Source organism: Acinonyx jubatus, chromosome B1 (genome assembly GCF_027475565.1).
Source record: "Acinonyx jubatus isolate Ajub_Pintada_27869175 chromosome B1, VMU_Ajub_asm_v1.0, whole genome shotgun sequence".
NCBI lineage: Eukaryota > Metazoa > Chordata > Mammalia > Carnivora > Felidae > Acinonyx > Acinonyx jubatus.
Window position 1 is genome coordinate 18,170,583 of NC_069382.1, and position 14,118 is coordinate 18,184,700.

Genomic DNA, 14,118 nt, shown 5'->3' on the forward strand with positions numbered 1-14,118 from the left:
TTTTAATTGTTTAATTGCCCTACTCATTAGCCCAAGATAGATTTTTAAGTCTAAGCCTTAAAATAAGAATAATTTACAGTTGTTTTTAGAAAAAGAAATAAAAGTGTCTACCATTTGATCATCTGTCCCTAATCTGCCTCACCTTCAAACCCATAAAATAAGAAAGAACATAAATTAAAAGTTTCCAAATAAATATTCACAGAATGGTGATTCATGCATAAATTTATTTGAATATAAAGTTCCAAGCTGGTTTCCCTCCCAATGTTTAGAATTAATAGGAGCTAGAGGTAGGTCAGCTCCCTTGGGAATGACCAGTAATGTTTTCTTCTATGTTACAATCTCAAATGTCATCTTCATTTAGTTATAAGGATTCTTCTTCCATTTTATGTATTTGCTCTCCTATTTTTATCTCCTTGATCTTAAACTGAATGCTGTGACCAAGTGAGAACTCTAGTTTCCTGTCTTTTGTTATCCCACACCATTTCTGTAACCTAATCAAAATGTGCTATTTTTCCCAAGACATTGCCATATTTTTCTCTCATCATGACACTTAATTTGAAGGTGGCAGACTGGAAGATGCACTGTCCTGTGACAAATTTGTAAGCCATGAATTGATCTCTGCTCCACACACAGCAATATGCAAGCGTGGTATCTTGCAACTTATCATAAATCATGTTTTACTTCTTTGCTCATAGACTTTGTGAGAGCTGAATGCAATGTGGAGATGGATGGGGGTCAGTTCCTCACTGTCAGCCATAGCGGCTGGTAATTTATAGATAAGATATAACACCTGTGAGTTATGATGTCTTTTGTTTGCTTGAGTTGTCCTGTGCTGAGCACTGCAATGCCTACATCATAATGTTTGAGGGTTTCCTATCATGTACTAAAAACAAACAAACAGACAAACAAAAAAACCAAAACCCCAAAACCCCACAACAACAACAACAACAACAACAACAACAACACAAACATAAGTCAAGGAAGCATGGCATTATACCCATGAGCTATTAGATTTATCCAATCAAAACGCCATTTCATCTTTTGGCATGATGCCCTAGGACTGATGCACAAGGAGGCTGCAGGTGTAATGACTACAAGTATGGCTGCTTGAACTAAGTCAAATTCTTCATTTCATAATCATTAAAAGAACTGCAAGGAACTTCATCACAAGTCTTCCACAGATGGAATAGTTCTCCACATCCCCTAGAGATACACACACACACACACACACACACACACACACACACAAATAATAAGAAAGAAAGAAAATACTGGCAAGAGGTACTGTGTCCATGTTGTTATGAAAATGTAATTTTTAAAAGTAAACATAAGCAACTGATTAAGAGAGATGGAAGGAAAAAGTATCTTTGTTCTATGAAACATCCCAACTGCCGGTTTATTCTCATCACATCATTTTAATTTGCAGAAGAAAGTACAGTCTGAAGTGTACTGACATTATCATTAGTTAATATTAATTGGGTCTTACATAGTCTCCCAAGTGTTCCAGTTCTACCCCGATTGTAAGTTAAGCACTTTTTACACTCTTTATAATCATTAATAGTAGTATGGCAATATGTATCACTGATCTAAGCAATGAAATCAAATCGGCCACATCAATTTGGAGATGATGGATTATGTAGTAGTAGGGGGATCAATTGTTTATGAGTGATAGCAGAAAGAAGCGGCAATATGCCATAAGCAAATGTTAGCAGCTCTTATTCCCACCCATGTAAGCATCCTCTCCTGGCAAATGCAGCTATGTCTTTCTTTCTGTTTTCATCATACCTGACACACGCATTCACTTTATCATACTAAGAGAAAGTTGTTGGTTTATACATTTGCTTTTCTACTGATACCAGTTTGGAAAGAATTAGGAACAGTCGAGGTAAGGACACTATATATATATAAGTTATATATATATAATTATGTTATATATATTTTAATCTTATTCTTTAGAGTATAACTCAAGACTTTCATATAGTAGGCACTCAATTTTTAAGCAAATAAGAGAACAAAAGAATGGAATTGGAAAACAAAAAGAAAAAGGGAAATAGAAGTATATACCTTATATGTTAATGTATAAGTCTATGAAAATGAGTATTAGTTTTCTCAGTTTTGTATAATTTAATACATTCGAATTGTTTTATATATATGTTATACTATATATATATATTCTGCATTCAAAATGAATATGTTATAAGCTATCAAAGTCAAATATGCTTCCAAAATATATGCTTAAATAGGGAAGTCTGCTAATATATGGAAACAACAAGTACATGGTATTAATCACATCTCCTTGGAAACTTTTCATTTGAAAAATCCCAAGTAATCCAAATATCCAAAAAAGTATTGCAAATTCCCTGGATTTATTTTTAGGAAAAAACTGCCATAGCTTATATGGGATAAATATTGACGAGCTATATTTCTATTTGTTGTTTATTCCTATATTTTATTATCCAAAAAGACATATATGCAGAATAAGTATACTATATCTGATATTGTTTTATTTCAACAGTCTTGTTCTTAATTATAATTATAATAGCAATAACAAAAAATCAAATATAGATAGACTCTATTTCCTCTAGTCTTAAATCACTACACAATAGCCTGATATTTTAATCCAATTACATACTTTATTATTTTTATTATTTCAGTGTATATAAGGGGAAAAAATGGAGGTGTGTAGACAAGAATGATTAGGCTGGTATACTCTTAGTGTGTAAATCTGTTAAAATGCAGGCACTGTGATATTTTCTAAATGAAGTTAATTAAAGTCTTAAGAATTAGCTTATAGAGCTAACCATATATACCATAAAAATGACAACCACTGGCAAGCTTTTATTTCTTTTTTCCATTTCTGGACCACTTCAGGCTACTTTCCATTTTGGGAATTCCTGGATCCTAAGACACGCACTTAGTGATTTCCCAGAACTTAACCTACTGTATAAAGGCATAAAATTATGAGAAATAAGAATGAGAATAAGAAAAGGCAGTAATTTTAAAAAGTAATGATGAGTCTATCTACAAAACATAATATTTCATGGAGTTCAAAGTCGTGGTAAAATTCTAGAATGAATTTTTATAAGATGGTTTTTGAGCTTTCAGAAAGCAAATGGTAATCATTCGGATATAGGATGGATGGCTAAGATTAAGTAATACTGAATTATCAAAAGTTTCTAAAAATAGTACTCTTGACCAGGAATATTTGGAAAATGCTATAAGCATAGTATATCTGAAATTTGATAAGAAATGTAACATAGAGGGGCGCCTGGGTGGCTCAGTTGGTTAAGCGGCTGACTTCAGCTCAGGTCATGACCTCACAGTCTGTGAGTTTGAGCCCGACGTTGGGCTCTGTGCTGATAGCTTGGAGCCTCGAGCCCGCTTCCAATTCTGTGTCTCCCTCTCTTTCTACCTTTCCCCTGCTTGCTCTATGTCTTTCTCTCTCTCAAAAATAATAAACATTAAAAAAAAGAAATGTGACATAGATATTTTTATGTTTATTTATTTATTTTGAGAGCGAGAGAGAGAGTGAGAGAGGGAGAGGCAGAGAGAGAGAGAGAAAATCCCAAGCAGGCTCCCTGCTGTGGGCACAGAGCCTGATGCAGAGCTCTCCCACGAACCATGAGATCATGACCTGAGCTGAAATCAAGAGTCAGATGCTTTACTGACTGAGCCATCCACGCACCCCAATGGCATAGACATTTTTGATGGTCTTTTGGGCATGATAATAAAATGTGGACTAGATGGGTACCCAAGTGAATTTATAACTAACTGAAAGACAATATTACATGAAAGTAAATAAAAATAAATACGTTTACTGATGGTTCATTATTATCCTGGACAAATATCTGGGTAGCCTGCTGCAGGCCTGTATCCACAGCCTTTTTGCACTTACTATTTCAAGGCATGATAATCAAAAGAAGATATGGAAACACCAAAATAAAAAGCTTGTTCACAGCAAAGGAAACTATTAAAACAAAAAAGGAACCTACTGAATGGGAGAAGATATTTGCAAATGATGTATCTGATAAGTGGTTAATGTTCAAAATGTATAAAGAACTTATACATCTTATTTATCTGATGAAAAAATGGACTGAGGACCTGAATAGACCTTTTTCCAAAGGAGACATACAAATGGTCAACAGACACATGAAAAGATGCTCAATATCACTAATCATTACAGAAATACAAATTAAAACTACAATGAGATAACACATTACACCTGTCAGAATGGCTAAAATAAAAAACACAAGAAATAATGAGGGTCAGAGATGATGCGGAGAAGGAATCCTTGTGTACTGTTGGTGGGAATGCAGACTGGTGTAGCCACGGTGGAAACAGTATGGAGCTTCCTTAAAAAACTAAAAATAGAATTGCCATATCATCCAGTAATTCCACTGTAGGGTATTTACTCAAAGAAAATGAAAATATCAATTTGAAAAGATATATGCATCCCTATGTTTACTGCAGCATTATTTACAAAAGTCAAGATATGAAAACAACCCAAGTATCTCCATCCATCGATGAAAAAAGAAGTGGTATATATTTATATATATAAATATATATGTACATATTTATCTATTTATATATATAAAGAAATATGTACATATATATTTTTATATATAAAGAAATATGTACATATATATTTATGATCATGATCATATATTTAGGTCACCTATATTTAGGTCATGATCATGATCATATATTTAGGTCACCTATATTTAGGTCATGATCTCATGGTTCCTGAGTTTGAGCTCTGCGTTGCGCATGGGGCTGTGCCCTGACAGTAAGGAGCTGGCTTGCGATTCTCTCTCTCTTTGCTCCCCCGCCTCTTTCTGTTCACATTCACGAGTGCTCTCTCTCTCTCTCTCTCTCTCAAAATAAATAAACTTAAAAAAAAAAAGAATCAGGCCTTGCCATTTGCAACAACATAAATGGACCTAGAGAGTATAATGCTAAGTGAAATAAATCAAAGACAAATAGCCACATGATTTCATTTATATGTGGAATTTAAGATACAAAAAACAAAGACAAAAACAGACTCTTAAATACAGAATACAAACTGAGGGGAGGTGGGTGGGGGAGGGTTGAAATAGATAAAGGGGATCAAGAGTACATTTATCTTGATGAGCAATGTATAATATATAGAATTATTGAATCATTATATTCATACCTGAAACTACTATAACACTATGTTAATTATACTTGAACACAATTTTTTTAATTAAAGAAAACAAAACATTGAAAAAAAGATGAAACCAATCTAATGAAATAAAAATAGGATCTACATAAAAACAGGGTTGGGTGAATGTAATTTAAGAGTAATACTGTGAAAAATACTTACATTTTCATACACTTACATACATTTTCATTCTTTTCCAATTTAGGTGCAGAGTTGTTCTTTTTTTCCCCCTTAAATACTTACTTAAGAATAGACCATCTGTTTTCTTGAACTGGCAGTGTTGTAGAAAGGTTAGAGCAAATAGCATCAGCTTCTAGTGTAGCTGACTTTGCGTGAGATTTTTGAACTAGAAAAAATAAAGTGTCATATGTTTGTACCAGTTGGGGAAAGAAGAAAATGTCAAATTCAGATATTTAATCATCCTAGATGATTGTGACTATTCAGGGTTGTGACTATTCTTCCATAATTCAAATGTGACTTATCTTTTAATTATTATTCTTAATATACACAGTGAGTTTTCATTAAGATAAAATAAAAAGAAAGGAAAACCTTTTCAAGTCGGAGATTTAAGGTAAATTAGATACAAACATTATGTTAATAGCTGTATGTACTTATACATTGATGAAACCCTCATAATTACATTGATTCATTAAGGAGAAATAAATAAATTCAGTAGAGTTAGATACATTTCTGAAATTAAGTAGAAAGCAAATGTAGTAAAAAATGTTACCTGAAAGTGAGACCAAATCTTTTGCAGTAAACTACTTTTAATGGCTACTCATATTTCATTTTGAAAAAAGAAAATATTACCACATCTTAAATATAGTAAGTTCTAGGAAAATTTAATGAGAAAGAGTAAGTAATATTCAACAAAACTATAAAACCAATGATGTATAAAAACCATGGTGCATAAAATCGTAACACAGATTTTTATTCCTTTTGGTAAAATGCAGTTAAACAAAGAACTATCACATTAAGTTGGATTGGCATTGCCTGCAGGCTTTTCTTTCTTGAGTCAGAGGTTAAAGAAAGAAGTATATTAAGAATTTAAAATTGATTCTGAAGTCAAAAAGCTAGTGTCTCTCAGTAGTATTGACACAATTTGGTCATGTGGGCTGGGAGAAACTTGATTTGACAAAAAGGTAGTTATGATTGGTCCAAACCTACATGATTTAGGCAGTAAAAGGTAATGCAAGGGTTTTCAAACATTTCTGATGAATAAAGTTTGAGGGGTGCCTGGGTGGCTCAGTAGGTTGAGCCACTGACTTTGGCTTGGGTCATGATCTCATGGTTTGTGAGTTTGAGCCCCGCATTGGGCTCTGTGCTGACAGCTCAGAGCCTGGAGCCTGCTTCAGATTCTGTGTCTCCCTCTCTCTCTGCCCCTCCCCACTCATGCTCTGTCTCTCTCTGTCTCAGAAATAAACAAACATTAAAAAAAATAAAGTTGGAAAAATAGGCAGATTGTCTCCAGGTCTACATTTAATTTTTATTTATTTATTTTGAGAGAGAGAGAGAGAGAGAGAGAGAGAGAGAGAGAGAGAGAAAGAGAAACGCCAGCAGGGGAGGGATAGAAAGGAAGAGAGAGAAAGAATCCCAAGCAGGCTCTCAGAACGGCTCAAACCAACCATGAGATCATGACCTAAGGTGAAAACCAAGAGTTGAATGCTTAACCAGGTGAGCCACCCAGGTGCCCCTCAAATTCTACATTTAAATGAAGATGAAGTAAAGATAGGAATTTGGTTAAATGCAGATGTATAAGGATGGTTCCATCTTTAAATAGGGCTAATTTCAGCTGCAACATTTTAGACAAAGGGCTGTGGAGAATCAAAATCTAAATCTGTACACAGTATGGCTGTACCTTCGTTTTCATCTCATTTTTGTTTGCTTTTTAGCTTTTGTGAATTTAAACTACGTTTTTAATAAAGGCTCATAAATATTATCATAAGTGTATTTTCTTTCCTCCAAGACATCCTTTGACAATCAATTATTTATTATCTAGCTGTGACAAGTTTTTCTCCATCTTTCTGACTATTCTAATTTGGATGACATCCTTTAACCTAATTTAGTGAATTTTAACTTGACAATTAAAAAACAAAACAAAATGAAAGCTTGCATTAGGATGGGATGTAATGAAAAATCTGTGGATTAGCCCACATGTTATTTTACCTTTCATATTCAATTTATTTCTCTACTTCTTTTTTTAATCTACTTCTGAATAATTCAGTAAATTTGTATAAATCACTAGAACGAACAATACCTAAAACACAAGCTAAACACACATACACACACACACACACACACACACTCATACATACACACCGGGGATTTAATAAATAATTCAAAATTTTAAATATAAAATAGCTTTATTGAATAGATTTATAAGAAATTTGATTAACACAGGGAAATAAGTCACCCCAGTCCAAAGGCTGCCCCATGTAATACTGGTCCCTGAACAGTGCTTGGCAATCTAAGCAAGTAGCACATGAAAATTTTGGCAGGACACCATACTTCTTTTTTTGCTCTGAGCTGTGCCTTATATACCTATTTTGTATGTTTACAGACCATTTCAGGGTTAAATCCACGTTTATACAGGAATACTAAATGTTTACAGAATTAGCTTCTGTGATTGGGGTACTCTCCAATCAGCTTGCAAGTGTAGGCATAATTACAGTGGGGGTTAATCTCCCCCTAGGTGACCAGAGCTGACATTTCAGGAGGGAGGATCATAACTGTGAATAGAAACCTAAAAAACTGGTTGAGACAGGATGTAAAAGTGAAGAGAGGATGGTGTGGTGTGAAGAAAAAAGGTTTTCTAGTAGTTATGGTAGAAAAGAATATTAGAATGAAATGAAGAATGTTACTATTAGTTTAAAGAATAATTTTCATATAGCCATGAGTGGACTTTTAAAAGCTTAATATTTAGAACACCATATTTTTAACACAGTGTTGGAAAGTTCTGGTTAATTGTCTTTTTGCCTTTATTTATTTATTTATTATTTTTTATTTATTTATAAAGATGAAATTTATAGTAAAATTGGTTTCCATACAACACCCAGTGCTCATCCCAACAGGTGCCCTCCTCAATACCCATCACCCACCCTTCCGTCCCTCCCACTCCCATCAACCCTCAGTTCGTTCTCAGTTTTTAAGAGTCTCTTATGTTTTGGCTCCCTCCCTCTCTAACCTTTTTTTTTTCCTTCCCCTCCTCCATGGTATTCTGTTAAGTTTCTCGGGATCCACATAAGAGTGAAAACATATGGTATCTGTCTTTCTCTGTATGACTTATTTCACTTAGCAAAACACTCTCCATTCCCATCCACGTTGCTACCAAATGCCATATTTCATTCTTTCTCATTGCCACGTAGTATTCCATTGTGTATATAAACCACAATTTCTTTATCCATTCATCAGTTGATGGACATTTAGGCTCTTTCGATAATTTGGCTATTGTTGAAAGTGCTGCTATAAACATTGGGGTACAAGTGCCCCTATGCATCAGCACTCCTGTATCCCTTGGGTAAATTCCCAGCAGTGCTATTGCTGGGTCATACGGTAGGTCTATTCTTAATTTTTTGAGGAACCTCACACTGTTTTCCAGAGTGGCTGCGCCAGTTTGCATTCCCACCAACAGTGCAAGAGGGTTCCCATTTCTCCACATCCTCTCCAGCATCTATAGTCTCCTGATTGTTCATTTTGGCCACTCTGACTGGCATGAGGTGATATCTGAGTGTGGTTTTGATCTGTATTTCCCTGATGAGGCGCAACGTTGAGCATCTTTTCATGTGCCTGTTGGCCATCTGGATGTCTTCTTTACAGAAGTGTCTATTCATGTTTTCTGCCCATTTCTTCACTGTATTATTTGTTTTTCGGGTGTGGAGTTTGGTGAGATCTTTATAGATTTTGGATACTAGCCCTTTGTCCGATATGTCATTTGCACATATCTTTTCCCATTCCGTTGGTTGCCTTTTAGTTTTGTTGATTGTTTCCTTTGCTGTGCAGAAGCTTTTTATCTTCATGAGTTCCCAATAGTTCATTTTGACTTTTAATTCCCTTGCTTTGGGGATGTGTCAAGTAAGAAATTGCTGCGGCTGAGGTCAGAGAGGTTTTTTCCTGCTTTCTCCTCGAGGGTTTTGATGGTTTCCTGTCTTACATTCAGGTCCTTTATCCATTTTGAATTTGTTTTCGTGAATGGTGTAAGAAAATTGTCTTTTTGCCTTTCTTCTAATAAGACATTGTTAAGAATGCAGAGAAGGTATGGTATTCATCCTTTCTCTTGTTAACGTGATATAACATGTTGACTGATTTGTAAATATTGAACCACACTGGCACCCCTGGAATAAATTCCACTTGATTGTGGTGAATGATTCTCTTAATGTATTGTTGGATTTAGTTTACTGATATTTTGTTGAGGATTCTTGCACCTACGTTCATTAAGATACTGGACTGTAGTTTTCTTTACTTGTATTGTCTTTATCTGGTTTTGGCATTAGCATAATGCTGGTCTCCCAGAATGTATTTTGAAAATTTCCTCCCTCTTCTATTTATGGAATAGCTTGAGAAGAATAGGTATTAACTCACTAAGTGTTTAGTAGAATTCACCTGTAAAGCTATCTGGTCCTGGACTTTTGTTTGTTGGGAGGTTTTGATTACTGATTTAATTTCATTGCTGGTAATTGGTTTGTTCAAATGTTCTCTTTATTCCCGATTCAGTTTTGGGAGGTTATGTTTCTAGGAATTTATCCATTTCTTCAGGATGTCCAAATTTTTGCCATATAATTTTTAATAATATTTTCATAATCCTTTGTATTTCTGTGGTGTCTGTTATTACCTCTTCTCCTTCATTTTTGATTTTATTTATTTGAGTCCTCTCTCTTTTTCTCTTAATGGATCTGGCTAAAAGATTCCTCAATGTTGTTGATCTTTCCAAGACCCAAGTCCTGGTTTTATTAATCTATTCTATTGTGTTTTTAATCTCTATTTCATTTATTTATGCTCTAATTTTTATTATTTCCTTTCTTCTATTGGCTTTTGGCTTTGCTTTTTTTTCAGGCTCCTTTAGGTATATGGTTATATTGTTTATTTAAGATTTTTCTTTTTCTTGAGGTGGCCCAAGGAATTTGGACCATTGTTTTTATTTTCAATTGTCACCATGTATTTTTTGTTTTCCTTTTGGTTTTTTGGTTGATCCATTTATTATTTAGTAGTATGTATTTAGCCTCCATGTATTTATGTTCTTTCTGGATTTTTTCCTACGACTGATTTCTAGTTTTATACCACTGTGGTTAAAAAGATGCATGATAGGGCTCAGTTGGGTAAACCTCTGACTTCAGCTCAGGTCATGATCTATCTCATGGTTCGTGGATCCAAGCCCTGCATCAGGCTCTGTGCTGACAACTCAGAGCCTGGAGCCTGCTTCAGGTCTGTGTCTCCCTCTCTCTCTGCCCCTCCCCTGCTTGCTCTCTCTCTCTCTCTCTCTCTCAAAAATAAATAAAAACATGACAAAAAAAAGATGCATGATATAATTTTAATATTTTTGAACTTATTGAGAATTGGCTTAACATGTCATCTATTCTGGAGAATGTTCCATGTGTACTTGAAAAGAATTTGTATTCTGTTCTTTTTGCATGGAATGTTCTCAATGTATCTGTTATATCCATTTGCTCCAATATGTCATTCAAAACCACTGTTTCCTTGTTGATTTTCTGTCTGGATGATCTATCCATTGATGTAGGTGGGTGTTAAAGTCCCCAACTATTATTGTATTTCTTTCATTTTCTTCCTTTATATCTGTTAATAGTTGCTTTATGTATTTAGGTGTTTTCATGTTGGAGGCATAAGTATTTTCAATTGTTGTATCCTTTTGTTGGATTATTTTCTTTACCATTATGTAATGTCCTTCTTTACGTCTGTTACAGTATTTTTTTTTAAAGTTTGTTTAGTTTGGCATAAGTATTACTCCCCCATCTTTCCTTTTGCTTCTATTTGCATGGTAAATGTTTTTCCATCCCTTCACTTTCAATCTGCATGTATCTTTAGGTCTAAAGTGAGTCTCCTGTAGGCAGCATATAAATTGGTCTTGCTTTCTATTCATTCAGTGAGTCTGTACCATTTGGTTGGAGCATTTTGTCCATTTACATATAAAGTAGTTAATGATAGGTGTGTACTTGCTACCATTTTGTTACTTATTTTTTGGTTGTTTTTGTAGTTCTTTGCTATCTTTCTTCTTCTCTTCCTCACTTCCCTTGTGATGATGGTTTTCATTTATATTATGCTTGGATTCCTTTCTTTTCATCTCTTACATGTTTTTGATTTGTGGTAACCATTAGTTTCATATGTAACATCTTATTTTTATAGCAGTCTATATTAAGTAGATGGTCACTTAAGTTTGAATCCAATGTAAAAGCAAAAATTTTTACCTCCCTCCCACATTTTTTGTATATGATGTCATATGTTACATCCTTTTATTTTATGAACAGTTGACTTATTTTTATAGATAAAATTAATTTTACTGCTTTTGTGATTTAACCTCCAAACTGGTTTTATAAGTGATTAATATACTACTTTTATTATTCTTTGCATTTACCTGTGAATTTTTTTCCTTCTATAGATTTTTTACTCCTGATAATAACGTTTCCTTTCCACTTGAAGAATTCCCTCTAAGTTTCCCATGAGTCTGGTTTAGTGGTGACAAGAGAACGGATGAAAACCATATGATCATCGCAGTAGATACAGAAAAACAAAAAACAAAACAAAACAAAAAACATTTGACAAAGTACAACAGCCATTCATGATAAAACCTCTTAACAAGGGTTTAGAGGAAACATACTTCAACATAATAAAGACCATATATGAAAATCCACAGCTAACACCATACTCAATGGTAAAAAGAACTGAGAGCTTTTCCTCTAAGATCAGGAATAAGACAAGGATGTCCACTCCATCATTTTTATTCAACACAGTATTGTAAGTCCCAGCCACAGGAATCAGACAAAAAAATATATGAAAGACATCCAAATTGGTAAAGAAGAAGTAGCACTTTCACTATTTGTAGATGACATGATACTGTATATAGAAAACCCAAAAGACTGCACCAGAAAACTACTGCAACTGATAAATGAATTAAGTAAAGTTGAAGGATAAGAATTAATATACAGAAGTATATTGCATTTCTCTACACTTATAATAAAGTAGCAGAAAATTAAGAAAACAGTCCCATTTACAATTGCACCAGAAAGAATAAAATACCTAAAAATAAGCTTAACCAAAAAAGTGAAAGACCTGTACTCTGAAATTTTAAAACATTGAGAAAAGAAACTGAAAATGATATAAACAATTGAAAAGATATTCCATGCTCATGGATTGGAAGAACCAACATTGTTAAAATGTCCATATTACCCAAAGCAATCTACTGATTTAATGCAATCCCTATCAAAATGCCAAAAAAATTCTTCACAGGACTAAAACAAAGAATACTAAAATTTGTATGGAACCACAAAAGACCCCAAATAACCAAAGCAATACCAAAAGACCCCAAATACCCAACCCAAACATAGCTGGAGGTATCACAATCCAAACATGTAGTAATAAAAACAATGTGGAACTGGCACAAAAATAGATACACAGATAAATGGAACAGATTAGACAGCCCAGAAACAAACCCAAATTTACAGGGTCAATTAATCTACAACAAAGGACACAAGAATATATAATGGGAAAAGACATCTTCTTCAACAAATGGTGTTGGGAAAGCTTGACAGCTATAAGCAAAAGAATGAAGTGCATTTTCTTACACCATACACAAAAACAAACTCAAAATGGATTAACGATCTAAATGTGAGGCCTGAAACCATAAAAAGAAAACATAAATGGTCATTTATTTGACATCCACTGTAGAAACATTTTTTTCTAGATGTCTGCTGAGGAAAGGGAAACAAAATTAAACTATTTAAAACTACATCAAAATGAAAAGCTTTTGCAGAGTAAAGGAATATAACAATAAAACAAGAAGCCAATTTACTTAATGGAAGAAGATATTTGCAAATGATATATCTGATAAGGGGTTAATGTCCAAAATATATTAAGTACTTATACAACAAACAAACAAACAAAACAAACAAACAAAAAGCAAAATCACATAATCTGGTTAGAAAATGGGCAGAGAACCTGAATACACATTTTTTTTCCAAAGGAGACATACAGATGGCCAAAAGACACATGTAAAGATGTTCAACATCACTAATAATTACAGAAATGCAAATCAAAACTACAATGAGATATCACCTTATATCTGTCAGAAGGGTCAAGGTCATAAACACAAGAAATAACAAGTGTTGGTGAGGATGTGGAAAAGAAGAAACCCTTATGCACTGTTGGTGGGAATGCAACTGGTGCAGCCATTATGGAAAAACAGTATGGAGATTCCTCAAAATATTAAAAATAGAAATGGGCAAAAGACATGAATAGACACTTCCAAAGAAGACATCCCAATGACTAACAGACACATGAAAAAATGCTCAATATCACTCATAATCAGGGAAATACAAATCAAAACCACAATGAGATACCACATCACATCTGTCAGAATGGCTAAAATGAACAACTCAGGAACCAATAAATGTTGGCGAGGATGTAGAGAAAGGGGAACACTTTTGCACTGCTGATGGCAATACAAACTGGTGCAGCCACTCTGGAAAACAGTATGGAGGTTACTCAGAAAGTTAAAAATAGAACTACCCTATGACTAAGCAATTGCACTAGTAGGTATTTGTCAAAGGATATAAAAATGCTGAATCAAAAGTGTACCCTAATTTTTACAGCATCACTATCAACAATAGCCAATTTATGGAAAAAGCCCAAATGTCCATCAACTGACAAATGGATAAGGAAGATGTGATACACACACATACACACACACACACACACACACACACACACAC